Here is a 14,323-nt window from a genome sequence, read left to right as displayed (position 1 = left end):
CATTCATTTTTGGAAATCAGTACCGATACCCAGCCCTAGTATTGATGTGTTGCATAACTTGGCAGTCATGTAACTAAGGTTACAGCAACACTAACCGAATCGATATTGAATCGTGATAATCGATTCCGAACCTTGTGAATCGGAATCGAATCGATTCTTGAAATTCGAGAATCACGAGAGAATTACGAGGCGGCCACCTACGTCAAATTTGTCGCCTCCAGCTCTCGACAAAAAAACACGAAGACCTGCCAACCTGCACACATTTTGCGTAGTAGGTACACATTTTGTTTTCCGTTGATTTATGTTGTACACATGTAATCTGTGCGACCGTGAAATATAATTGGGAACGCATAATTGTTCTGGTGTGACCTTTTTTCCATTCAGACGATTCGCTAGTTAACACACTCTCGCGGTGTCGTTCGTGGGAGCGGTGAAAACCAGTTTTCCTCCCATGACTTAAACGCCTAAACAGCCATATCTTGACTTAGGAGGGTCGCAGAACACAAGATTTAGACTGGGTCAAAGCTCTCGACCTCACCAATGCATCGAGCACCTTAAGATCAAGTTATTAATCTCTGGTTGTAGAACAGACATGCTTTCTCTATAGGAGTGTGGAGCCTCATCTCCATCCATTGACATTAAACCTCAGGTCTACTGTTTAGCCTACTGTACATGTTTGGCCTGACAACCTACATTATAGTCACAGTGCATTGATACGCCCTCACAAATGTTCTAGGCTGTTTGCTATTTAGAAATAAATAAACACAATGAAGTCAGATTATGTAGGCTAATATAGTTAGCCAGACAAGCTAATAAAGCACACATTAGTGAATGGAAAATTCACCAGAATGCAGGAAATTAAGCTTTTGATGCCCCACATTTCCTGGGGGACGACCCCCTGACCCCCACGACCACCTCCGCCTCATTCTGAGCCTGGAAAACCCCTGGGTCAGACTATATGGGGTATGATGGTAAGGCGATCCCTTTTAAGGCTAACCATGTCAGTAAGGTTTTAGCTTTTTCACAGGAAAACTGAATCAAAGGGTTATCCATTTTAGGATTAAGCTTAGATCAAACTTCCACCTTATATTTGAAACCTCCTGTCTTGTTTTCAACATGGCGGCCCAGTCCCAATGTCCACCCTTACGGACTCAGACTTTGAGGCGCGTTCACACTAAGTGCGTGAGGGCTTAGGTTGTCCTATTGTCAAACCGTCAAGTTTATGAGGGCTCTCTGCAGACATTGAGCCCTTTAGGCATCCTTACTGTAAGTCTGCACTTAAGCAGACTTTGCCTTAGGGAATTATCCACAGTTCAGTTTCGAGCCCTGCTTATGTGCAGAAGTAGCTATAATATAATTATTTGGGTTTCAATATTTTTACGTATAGGTTATCAACCCCATGGGTTAGAATAATTTGATTTGTTTGAAAATATGTAGGCTATGGTTATAAATTATATTCATAACCAATTTTTGTTGCCCTAAATCATACGATTCCCCAGTTAAAAGCTGCATGACATTAACCATCCATCTTGGTACAGTGTTCTTTGAATTGAGATTTCCAACATGAATATGGAAATTGTGAGGTGCAGAAATGTGTCATTCTCAAGTCAATACTTGGATTCATCACAAACAATAATCACAGGCAGTAATGCAGTTCGTTTATGACCATGAAATGATTTCAACAAGTTGAACAGACATGTTTTGAGGGTAACACAGAGGGTTGTGATAATGTAAAGGGGATTTGACTCAACCCAAAATTAATGTACATGTAGGCCTACAAGAAAAAAACATCACATAAAATTGAAAAGTAAAATAAGTCCCACACCCACAATAGTGAGAAATATGTTTTGACATCAACATAACGATGTCCCATTCCTTTTTATACCAATTTGAGCCCTTGCAGCCTCTCGCACTCAACCACTTTACCAGGTGACGTCAATAAGTCTGTGAGGACTCTGGGCTTGAGGGTTTAGGAGGGACATTAGGACAGGGCCGACCGTGAGGACTCTGGGCTTGAGGGTTTAGGAGGGACATTAGGACAGGGCCGGCCGTGAGGACTCTGGGCTTGAGGGTTTAGGAGGGACATTAGGACAGGGCTGACCGTGAGGACTCTGGGCTTGAGGGTTTAGGAGGGACATTAGGACAGGGCCGTCCGTGAGGACTCTGGGCTTGAGGGTTTAGGAGGGACATTAGGACAGGGCCGACCTGAAGGTATACTTTCTCCCATCTAGGAGATGAAGGATGTTCATGTCCTTCATTTCATTGAGCATGAAGTTGAAGTTTTGTCTTCATTTAAAAAGAGTTTTACCACTGCTGCTCGCCATGTTTGTTGTTGTTGTTGACTGCATCCACTCGAGTTCTATCTACATCCATTTACACACGCGCAGATGTAAAACAACGAAAAGAAACATTAACAATATACATGCGCCAAATAAAACGGGATATTGGGCAAAAACCTAGGTGTGTTTATCGGATTGTTCATAATCCGATAACGGCTCTGTTCCTGACGGAGAACAGTTCGAGAGGAGAGTCGATTCATCGGTCGGGTCAGTCTGCGTGTGACGTCACGCGAGCCCCATTCTCCTGCCGGTGCAGTTGGCAGGTGTCTGTGAGAAGTCTGGCGAGCCGAGGCTTGGCCAGCGCTCCTCTCTGGGGCTACTTGTTGTGCAGTCAGTGTCTCACTGTTACTGTTCACTGGAAGCTGCCTGTCTGTCTGTCTGCAGCTGGGCCACATAAGCAACCACCACAGATGCTTAGTAATCATCAGTATTCTCCCTGACACTTAGCTGTCAGGCCTGCCGTGTGAAATTAAAACGGAAAAGATTCTCTTCCCCCCCCCCCCGCAAATTAATTGGAGAGGGGCCTGATTAAAAAGGCGTTCTCCGTGTTGAGATCTAATCAGCCTGCGAGTGTCTAGAGGGTCTGCCTCCTCTCCGGGGAGGCCTCGCTGCTAGGCCCAGTGTTGGGCTACTACCATGTATTAAGTAGGCTTAACACCAAAGCTGATTTGAGGCGGTGTCGGATCCCGAGTGTGCCCGCCGCTGACGTCCGTGTCCTCCCCCGGCAGAGAGAAGTGGACGATGCTTAAAGATTTCCCCGCGTTGCCCTCCCGCGGAGATGCCCTGACGGACTCTTTGGACTGAAGCCGAGGTGAGCTAGCCCCCATTACGCACCCCCCCCCCCCCCCCCCCTCCTCATCCAGAGCAGCCTGGTGTGTGTCTTGTGTGTTTTGATTGGCTTCCTCTGCCTTTGTGTAGCCTACCTGTCTAACATGGCTGAAGCCCCCCCAGCTCTCTGGTGAACTGTCCTTTTCCTGAGGCGGTGGGGGGTCTCGGAGCCACGACCGTCAGTAGTTTAGTCAGTTGTCATCAGTGCAGAGGTGGACGTCTGACTCTGTAGGTTTCTGTGTGGTAACTTTGTGCGCACGGCGTCTTGCTCGTCTGCCACGCGCAGCAAAGGGGTTTAGTTTACACAGCGCGCGCTTAACAGGAGCTTCAGTTACAGGTGACAGTGGCCACTGGAGGTTGACAGTGACCCAGCCGGGTGACCGTGACCACTGTAGGTTGACAGTGACCCAGACGGGTGACCGTGGCCACTGGAGGTTGTTTACAGTCACACCTGCAGCGTGGGGTTAAATACAGGGCCCTGTTGACCCTCCACTACGAGGCCACTGCCAGAGAATAGACCCTCCTGAGGCGTCGGCCTCTGGGTTCTTCGTACGCCCGCCTGGCGAAGACGACGGGACTCGTTTACGGCCGTTAAACCGTGGCGAGCGCTCGGCTCCTCCGCCGTGCAGGATTCTGACGTGCCGTGTGGAATGAGTCGTGTGAAGTCTCTCCCTCTGGTCTCTCCCTCTGGTCTCTCCCTCTGGTCTCTCCCTCTGGTCTCTCTTGACTTGATTTGGATTATTTCTCAGGTGTTCGGTCTGTAGCTCCGGTAAGTGGTCACTCTCGCACTGCAGAGTTTTGGATGAAGGTATTGGATGAGGTATTGGATGAGGTATTGGATGGTGCCTGACACTGATTCAGAGTAACACATTTATGATCAAGCCCAGGATATTTAACCCTCTCCTCTAACCTGATTGGTGAAGACGTTGCTCCCTGGTCTCCGCTCTGCGCCTCGGATGAATTGGCCACTGGATTGTCGTGGAAAGGTGCTGAATTATGGGACGAAATCAATTTTGCTCTCTCTCCCCCTCTCCCTCTCCCCCTCTCCCCATCTCTCTCCCCCTCTCCCCATCTCTCTCTCCCTCTCCCCCATCTCTCTCTCTCCCTCTCCCCCTTCTCTCTCTCCACCCTCTCCCCCTTCTCTCTCTCCCCCTTCTCTCTCTCCCCCTTCTCTCTCTCCCCCTTCTCTCTCTCCCCCTTCTCTCTCTCCCCCTTCTCTCTCTCCCCCTCTCCCTCTCCCCCATCTCTCTCTCCCTCTCCCCCATCTCTCTCTCTCCCTCTCCCCCATCTCTCTCTCTCCCTCTCCCCCTTCTCTCTCTCTCCCTCTCCCCCTTCTCTCTCTCCCCCTTCTCTCTCTAACCCTCTCTCTCTCTTTCCCCCTGCCCCCCCTCTATCTCCCCCCACACACCTCCCTCACACTCTCTCTGTCTCTCTCCCCCCACACACCTCCCTCACACTCTCTCTCTCTCTCCCCCCACACACCTCCCTCACACTCTCTCTCTCTCTCCCCCCACACACACCTCCCTCACACTCTCTCCCTCTCTCTCTCCCCCCACACACCTCCCTCACACTCTCTCTGTCTCTCTCTCCCCCCACACACCTCCCTCACACTCTCTCCCTCTCTCTCCCCCCACACACCTCCCTCACACTCTCTCTCCCTCTCTCTCTCCCCCCACACACCTCCCTCACACTCTCTCTCTCCCCCCACACACCTCCCTCACACTCTCTCTCTCTCTCTCCCCCCACACACCTCCCTCACACTCTCTCTCTCTCTCTCCCCCTCTCCTCCCTCACACTCTCTCTCTCTCCCCCCACACACCTCCCTCACACTCTCTCCCTCTCTCTCTCCCCACACACCTCCCTCACACTCTCTCTCCCTCTCTCTCCCCCCACACACCTCCCTCACACTCTCTCTCTCCCTCTCTCCCCCCACACACCTCCCTCACACTCTCTCTCCCTCTCTCTCTCCCCCCACACACCTCCCTCACACTCTCTCCCTCTCTCTCTCCCCACACACCTCCCTCACACTCTCTCTCCCTCTCTCTCTCCCCCCACACACCTCCCTCACACTCTCTCCCTCTCTCTCTCCCCCCACACACCTCCCTCACACTCTGTCTCTCTCTCCCCCCACACACCTCCCTCACACTCTCTCTGTCTCCCCCCACACACCTCCCTCACACTCTCTCTCTCTCCCCCCACACACCTCCCTCACACTCTCCCCCTTCTCTCTCTCTCTCCCCCCCAGCCAGTGTCATCTCCTCTGTCCCCTCAGTGGTGCTCAGTGTAATGTGGTTATCATTCTCTCTCTCTCTCTCTCTCTCTCTCTCACTCTCACTCTCACTCTCACTCTCACCCTCTCTCTTCCTCTCTCTTCCTCTCTCTTCCTCTCTCTTCCTCTCTCTTCCTCTCTCTTCCTCTCTCTTTCTCTCTCTTTCTCTCTCTCTCTCTCTCTCTCTCTCTCTCTCTCTCTCTCTCTGTGTGTGTGTGGGACACGCTGAAGCCACTGCCAGTGTTACAGATTCATGAGTGTCATCAGCTGTTGGTAAACGGGCGCTGGCTCTGGGTCACAATCTGCCACTTTAGGGCCATTACCCCACTGGGATTCTGGAGTGGACAGCAGTGTGTGTGCGCGTGTGGTCGTGCGTGCATGTGTGTGTGTGTTCATTCTCTGGATGTGCACGTCAATATTCTTGCTTCCTCTCCTGGAGTCAGGGTTTTATAAAACCGTGCGGACAGAGGATTCACGTCGGACAGAACGCAGGAAGAGGAATGTTCCCGGTGCGTTCGCTCGTCTCACGGCCGGTCTGCCGGTAGGAAGAGGAATGTTCCCGGTGCGTTTGCTCGTCTCACGGCCGGTCTGCCGGTAGAATTCAACCCCAATTCATACTGCCTGCACGACAACAATGGCGGTAAATCCCGACAGAAGACATCCCACCCAGTGTGAAATGGAGGCTCTTGTAGGGGAGGTTGGAGCAGGAGTGGCCTGGTGGCCCAGCGGCAGCGTCGGTCTTGTAAACTGAAGAGGTCATGGGTTCAATCCCCACCCGCGCCCAGCGTGAGCCTCTCATTTTGGAAGTCGTAAAACTAGCGGCGTGGCAGAACTGTGACGTCAGCGCGTGGGCGGGATCTAAATGGTAAATGGTTAATGGACTGCACTTATATAGCGCTTTTCCTCCTTAGCGGCACTCAAAGCGCAGCTCCAGGGAGCGGGGGGTGGAGCTTTCAGCTGTATTTAAATTTTCAGTAACTTATAGGGGGTGTCGCGATTTTGATTCAAAATCGAAAAAGGTGGGAGAGGGAGGGGAAGACATGCAACAAAGGGCGTGGGCCGGATTCGAACCCACGCCGCTGCAGAAAGGACTAGCCTTTACGTGGTAAGCGCCCCCAGCCCGTTGAGCTACCGGGGCGCCCCCGCTAATGTTTCTTTTGACCTGGAGTGGGGACCTTTTGTTGGAATGTATTTACAACTCAAGATGGCCTTGATAAGCTAATGATGACAAAAAAAAAAAAAATTATTTTATAACATAAAATTGAACCTTGACCTTAAAATCAAAAAGTAAAATTGTTGATTTGAGAATTGTGACACCCGTAGTAAATTATGTAGTTTGCAGTGTATCGTGCTACAAGCGTATCGTTACCCATGTATTGTGATATGTATCGTATTGTGAGGTCCTTGCCAATACCCAGCCTTACTGTTGTAAACCTTATTATTTATGAGAATAGCTTACATTTCATAATATGAAATGAAATCCACCTTTATTGACATAAAGCTTATGCAAAAAACAAACATATCTGTTGTTTTGTTTTGTTGTTGTTGAATCCCAAAGCGTAGGAAGTGATGTGTTCATTATTTTGTGCGTTGGCAGCGACCGCTTCTAAATGAGCCCTCTGGCCCCTGGCTTCATATGCTCCTCCTCCTCTGTCTGGCCTTCTTCATTTGACCTCTCCTGCCCTCTCTCTCCTCTCTCTCCTCTCTCTCTCTCCTCTCTCTCTCTCCTGCCCTCTCTCTCCTCTCTCTCTCTCCTGCCCTCTCTCTCCTCTCTCTCTCTCCTGCCCTCTCTCTCCTCTCTCTCTCTCCTGCCCTCTCTCTCCTCTCTCTCTCTCCTGCCCTCTCTCTCCTCTCTACTCTACCTCTCCTGCCCTCTCTCTCTCTCTCTCTCTCTCTCTCTCCTGCCCTCTCTCTCTCTCTCTCTCTCCTGCCCTCTCTCTCTCTACGCTACCTCTCCTGCCCTCTCTCTCTCTACGCTATCTCTCCTGCCCTCTCTCTCTCTACGCTATCTCTCCTGCCCTCTCTCTCGCTACGCTCCCTCTCCTGCCCTCTCTCTCCTCTGTCTCTCTCCTGCCCTCTCTCTCTCTCTCCTGCCCTCTCTCTCCTCTCTACGCTACCTCTCCTGCCCTCTCTCTCTCTCCTGCCCTCTCTCTCTCTCCTGCCCTCTCTCTCCTCTCTACGCTACCTCTCCTGCCCTCTCTCTCTCTCTCTCTCTCTCTCTCTCTCTCTCTCGTCTTCAGTCGGTTCCTGAGCCCTTTACGAATATATAAACATCATCTGAGTGGTCAGTAACCTCCTCCCTCCTTCCCTCTCTCCTGGCAGACCCAGAGCTAATATCACCTCCTCCCTCCTTCCCTCTCTCCTGGCAGACCCAGAGCTAATATCACCTCCTCCCTCCTTCCCTCTCTCCTGGCAGGCCCAGAGCTAATATCACCTCCTTCCTCCTTCCCTCTCTCCTGGCAGACTAATATCACCACCTCCCTCCTTCCCTCTCTCCTGGCAGACTAATATCACCTCCTCCCTCCTTCCCTCTCTCCTGGCAGACCCAGAGCTAATATCACCTCCTCCCTCCTTCCCTCTCTCCTGGCAGACTAATATCACCTCCTCCCTCCTTCTCTCTCTCCTGGCAGACTAATATCACCTCCTCCCTCCTTCCCTCTCTCCTGGCAGACTAATATCACCTCCTCCCTCCTTCCCTCTCTCCTGGCAGGTCCAGAGCTAATATCAGCAGCACATCTGGTTCGGGGTACCAGTGCTGCCGGGAGGCCAGGGCGGTTCACAGGTCACCCCTCTTCTTGTCGAGATCGATCATGTTTTTTAATGACACGTGTTTGCCTGCATGCCATCTGACATCGTCTTGACACAGCCCTCCGTGTCGGCCCTCCGCTCCAAGCTCTTTAACCCGACGCCACATGCTTTGCTTCATATAACCATCTGGGAACTCTCCATTGGAAAATGTTTGGGAAAAGGACAGGCACTTTCAAAACTGCTTGGCAGGTGATTGGATGAACCGTCTAGCACGCGTCACAACTTCAACCGCTCCTCGCTGTCTTCACACCCAAACCCGCCTAGCGTAGCTGTTTTGTATTTCAAACTCCTCAGGACCAACTCTTATAGGGGAGATCGTTTTCTGATCCGGCACAAACGGACCTCTATGGAGAGCACCCAGACTGATTTGCGAGAAAAACTGAATGTTAGCTCACGAAATCAAAACGGTCTCACAAGGTTGCGAGCTCTTCCCACCCGGGCAAATATGAAGCTGTAAGAGGAGGAGAAGTGGGCTGGTGGATCCTCTGACTCCTCCCCTCTCTCCTCCTCCCCCCTGGTGCCGTCTACAGGAGGAGCCGGCGGGGTAGAGAGGAGAAACTAACGTTCTCCTCACCGCCCGTCAACGCCTCGCTTACAAGTTCCGCCTCCTCTTGTCTGGAAGGCCGTCGTTACGGCGAGCAGATCTTCAAACGCTCTCCCCTCTGCTCTGTTGTGATGTAACCGGCTGTTTAATGCACAGTCATGCCAGTCAGCGCAGGCCCGGCTCCCGTAAGCACCGGGTGTGCCTCCCCAGCGCCGAGGCCTGCGAGCCCACATGATTATAGGCATGGCACGCTGGCGCACGTCCTACCCCCCCCCGCCCCCGCCAGGCAGACGCTGGTAGTCAGTTTCTCTTGCTATGACCCGAACGGGTGACTCAGCGTTTTTGAAGACCCCCCCCCTCAGGCGATGTTCGCTTAGCGCTCGCTTTCTTATGGTCGTGGCCGTCGAGCCTCTCGGAGCCGTCAAGAAGTTGTGAAACGCGGTTATTAGCTGCATCCAAGAGGCACGTCTAATACAGGAGGACTTCAGCAGCAGACTGATGCTAGCTTGTTACACACCAGCTAAGCCTTAACGACCTGCTACGAGCGCTGGTACCTAGCTACCTGGTCGTGCTAGCAAAATGCGCTACGACTTTAGCCGTACAGTACCGTGTGTGTGTGTGTTAGTGTGTGTGTGTGTGTTAGTGTGTGTGTGTGTGTGTGTGTGTGTTAGTGTTTTCTCTCCTGGTGTTGTGTAGTGTGTTTCCTTTCCACATTCTGAGCAAGGTTGTAGTCTTCTGACGTTCTACCTGGTTCTAGAGTTCAAGGTTGTAGTCTTCTGAAGTTCTGCCTGGTTCTAGAGTTCAAGGTTGTAGTCTTCTGACGTTGTACCTGGTTCTAGAGTTCAAGGTTGTAGTCTTCTGACGTTCTGCCTGGTTCTAGAGTTCAAGGTTGTAGTCTTCTGACGTTCTGCCTGGTTCTAGAGTTCAAGGTTGTAGTCTTCTGACGTTCTGCCTGGTTCTAGAGTTCAAGGTTGTAGTCTTCTGACGTTCTGCCTGGTTCTAGAGTTCCATGTAAGGCAGACTGAGTGGCTCCTCACGGCTGGAGGAGTCTGTTCCTGTGTCACCTAAGATATACACACACACACACACACACACACACTCACTACTTCACTGATCAAGAGCAGTCAGGGCTCTCAAAGTCAATTGATTTTGTGTGTTCTAGTGTGTGTGTGTGCGTGTGCGTGTGTGTGTGCGCCAGGGCATGGATTGGCATATGCCTCCAGCCCTAGCCCTGCCTTGAGACCTATGAGTCAGACATACGGCCATAATGAAGAAATGAAAGCCACTAATAAAGTGCTGAGCTGTCAATCCAGGTCCTGTGTGTGTGTGTGTGTGCGCGCGTGTGTGTGTGTGTGTCTCAATGTGCGTCTCTTCAACACAAGTGTAAAAAGTGCTGCTAGGGGACCAGAAACCTTAGCTTGTGGCTGCATGAGCAGATCTACGGTACGAGGATAGCAGAGCTGCAGCTATCGTATCGACGCCATGGCCTGGGACTTCCTGCACCAATGAAACATTGCTCAAAGTATGGCACACGGTCACCCATTGTAGGCTATAGTACAATGGCCCTGTTTGTATTCAGTGAGAGCTTTCGACTCGACAATAACACTGATTGATTTGCTTGCTGCTGGTCACAGTAAAGTAACATCTTACTAGCACTTTCTTGGCAGAAAACCTCTCTGACAACTCCCTTCCTGGAATGGACAAACTCATACACTGTGTGGGTGGGTGTGTGTGTGCCACCCACAAAAAAGGGATGTTTGGGAGGAAATTTACCCATAAAGCAGAACCCCCCCCCCCCCCCCCCCCTACCTCTACGGTGTCTTTTTGCGGGTGGAATAATCACTAAAAGATTCATGGAGCTTTAATCATCGGGGCGAAATACCCGAACGAGTATTTGAGATCCGTCTGTGGGACATTATGGCTCCCCTCCCGTCAGCTGAGCGCCTGTGACGCCTCCACCCCTGGCGCCTCGACCGGCCCCCGGCTATCCTAAGCCTCTCCACAACAACAACAACAACAAAACAAACATCTTTATTTCTCACACAGTGAGCCACTCTGTGCAATGACGAAACACACACACACGAAATGGCTGGAGCATCCACTGATGAAACTCCTCTCTGCTCTTAACCCATCCCGATGTCCTTCCCCCAAGGGCAGCCGGGAGCAGACGGAGGGCAGCGCGCCTGGGACGCGCCCGAGGGCCAACCAAGCGCTCCTCTACGTATTCGCCAGCGATCTGTTCTTCTGTGTGTTTTTCATATTGAGTTATTTTATGGGGGGGAGAACATGCAAACTCCGCACAGAGCGGCCCAAAGACCTTCTTGTTGGGAGGTGATAGTACTTTGCTCAAGGACACTTCGGCGAACTGCCGGGAGCTGGGATTGAACCGGCGACCTTGCGATCCGAAGCCGGCCGCTCTACCTCCCGAGCCACTGTGGCGTCTCCACCGGCCCTCAGCCGTCATCCACTTCTCGGCCTCACTAATCAGGACGCGCATCTGTGATTACCTCTAAGCCCACGGCCTAATGAACCGTAGGTGACGGCGGCCTGTTCAGATGGGCCAATCAGACGGTAGTTACAGCTCGTTGACCTCTCCCCTCTCTCCTCTCTCCTTCTCTCGTTTCTTCCTCCCCCCACTTTCCCTGGCCTGTGGGGTTAAGTGGATTCACACACAGCACAGGTGTAATTCTGTTAGTGGTGGTTGGCGTGTAAGAGCCAAGCCTAGCAGGCTGTCCAGAACCCCCCCCACGCTCACATTAACCAGCAGTGTTGTTAACAGCTGACGCAGCCCTCAGGTCATAGGGGAAGCTGTAGGGTCACTCTGGAGTTGACTGGGTCAGGGCCAGTTGAAAGCCTCGCCGGCTGCAATAGGCAGTGGCTTGTTGCCTTGCAGTACAGCCCGCTCTGTCTCGCTCGCTTGCACACACACACACACACACACACACTTCATACATATTGTGTATAGGTCTGTCAGCCTAGCCTTCATCATTGATTCATTCTCCATCTAAAGTGTGTCAGTTTCAAACTGACAAGGTCCTGAGATATTTACCAAGTTCCTTCATTTTCTCACGTTTGTCCGTGTGAAGGCCCATTTGTTCTCTGTTCCACACGGTTCTCTCTGGTCCACACGGTTCCCTCTGGTCCACACGGTTCTCTCTGGTCCACACGGTTCTCTCTGGTCCACACGGTTCCCTCTGGTCCACACGGTTCTCTCTGGTCCACACGGTTCTCTCTGGTCCACACGGTTCTCTGGTCCACACGGTTCCCTCTGGTCCACACGGTTCTCTCTGGTCCACACGGTTCTCTCTGGTCCACACGGTTCTCTCTGGTCCACACGGTTCCCTCTGGTCCACACGGTTCTCTCTGGTCCACACGGTTCACTCTAGTCCACACGGTTCTCTCTGGTCCACACGGTTCTCTGGTCCACACGGTTCCCTCTGGTCCACACGGTTTGCTCTGGTCCACACGGTTCTCTGGTCCACACGGTTCCCTCTGGTCCACACGGTTCTCTGGTCCACACGGTTCTCTCTGGTCCACACGGTTCTCTCTGGTCCACACGGTTCCCTCTGGTCCACACGGTTCTCTCTGGTCCACACGGTTCTCTCTAGTCCACAGGGTTCTCTGGTCCACACGGTTCCCTCTGGTCCACACGGTTCCCTCTGGTCCACACGGTTCCCTCTGGTCCACACAGTTCTCTCTGGTCCACACGGTTCTCTCTGGTCCACAGGGTTCTCTCTGGTCCACACGGTTCTCACGGTTCTCTCTGGTCCACACGGTTCTCTCTGGTCCACACGGTACTCACAGTTCTCTCTGGTCCACACGGGCGTCTGACTGCGTTGACCTGCTCCCCAGCCATGCGTGTGTCTCTGCTCAGACCAGCGTGTCCCCAGACGGGCTCCTGGTGGCCTGGTGGCCTGGTGGCTCTCTGGCCCTGCCCTCTGCACCACGTGAACATGGCTGCTTCCTGTGTTCCATAATGGAAAGAGAGGGTGGTGAATAATGAATGAGGGCCTGTACATGGCTGAGCTCCGTGCAGATCTGTTAATGAATGAAGCACACCGCCTGCAGAGGCCGTCGTCATCATCATCATCGTCTGCCTCATTGTCGCTTCCCTGCAGTTCAAAACATGTCAACAGCAGCTATGACTGGTTTACAGGCTGGAAGCCATAGTCTTAGTCATGGTGCTGTGTGAACCAGTAGCTGTTGTTTATGTGTGATAGAGACGTCATCACTGTGAAAAATGACAGGAACCGAAGGGTGGGGGGGTCTTCTCAGCCACACAGTGAGCGGTGACACGACACACACACTTGCAATTTCTTGGACGTCGCTGGTGGAAATTGTTGCTTGCGTTCTCCCATCCAAGCTGTCATCCAGGGGCAGCGAGGGGTCATGGGTCATGGGGACCAAGTGCTCAGTCCACGTCTTGGTCAGGGACAGGAGTGAAAAGCATCTGGTGTTCTGCATGTTTTTCATATTGGGTTCTCTGGGAGAACTTGTGAACATTGAGGAGAACATGCAAACTACGCACAGAAAGACCCAGATGTGCACAGTGCTGCACATTTTGGGGTTCAGTGTCTTGCTCAAGGACACTGGCACACTCCAGAAGCTGGGATCGAACCGGGAACCTTGCGATCCCCAACCGACCGCTCTACCTTCTGAGCTACATGCTGCTGTAGGCCAGCACTGCATGCCAGGCTGTGTGATATAGACGTCATCACTGTAGGCTAGTCTGATAAGCTAGGCTGTGTGTGATATAGATGTCATCACTGTAGACTAGCATGATAAGCTAGGCTGTGTGATATAGACATCATCACTGTAGACTAGCATGATAAGCCAGGCTGTGTGATATAGACATCATCACTGTAGACTAGCATGATAAGCTAGGCTGTGTGTGATATAGACGTCATCACTGTAGACTAGCATGATAAGCTAGGCTGTGTGTGATATAGACATCATCACTGTAGACTAGCATGATAAGCTAGGCTGTGTGTGATATAGACGTCATCACTGTAGACTAGCATGATAAGCTAGGCTGTGTGTGATATAGACATCATCACTGTAGACTAGCATGATAAGCTAGGCTGTGTGTGCTCATGGATGTGGGCACTCATGTGGGGTCATGAAGACCCACAACGGTATCAATGGCGTTTGTGTGAAACGCCTCTCTTAAATGTTATCGCCATAGTAACCGCTTGGTAGGTGTGGGTGGGGGGGGTTAGTCTTAAGTCTGAGGCTAATCTTGTTCTGGGTCAGGTTAACACATCTGACTGTTCCACTGATCGACTGCAGCCCAGAGGTGAGGGATAGCAGCGGGTCTATTTGTCCGAGGCGCTCTCCTTGATCAAGGAGTGATGAGTTTCGGTCTTGGGGAGCGACACTTCTCTCCTGTTCTTGAGGCCGCTGTTCACATCTCCGTCCCTCCCGGCTCTCCTTCCTCCCCCAGCGAGGCAGCGTGCTTTTTCTTAATCTGCTGTGCGTTCGCCCTGCCAGGTAAATCCTCTTTTATCGCTCCTATTCCTGAAGCGGGGGGATGAG

General features: G+C 52.0%; 1 protein-coding gene across 1 annotated transcript in view; it reads left to right on the top strand.

The window, feature by feature from the left end:
• Nucleotides 1–14,323, top strand: part of LOC311313381 (nuclear receptor coactivator 2-like) — a gene marked incomplete at its 3' end in the record, with an annotated part of 34,456 nt that overhangs the window by 6,285 nt on the left and 13,848 nt on the right. The window contains exon 2 of the mRNA XM_084443505.1: nucleotides 3,068–3,150. The remainder of the gene's footprint in view (nucleotides 1–3,067; nucleotides 3,151–14,323) is intronic.

The sequence above is a fragment of the Borostomias antarcticus genome (genome assembly GCF_949987555.1).
Source record: "Borostomias antarcticus genome assembly, chromosome: 9".
Classification (NCBI taxonomy): Eukaryota; Metazoa; Chordata; class Actinopteri; order Stomiiformes; family Stomiidae; genus Borostomias; species Borostomias antarcticus.
This window is presented reverse-complemented; position numbering and strand designations above follow the sequence as displayed.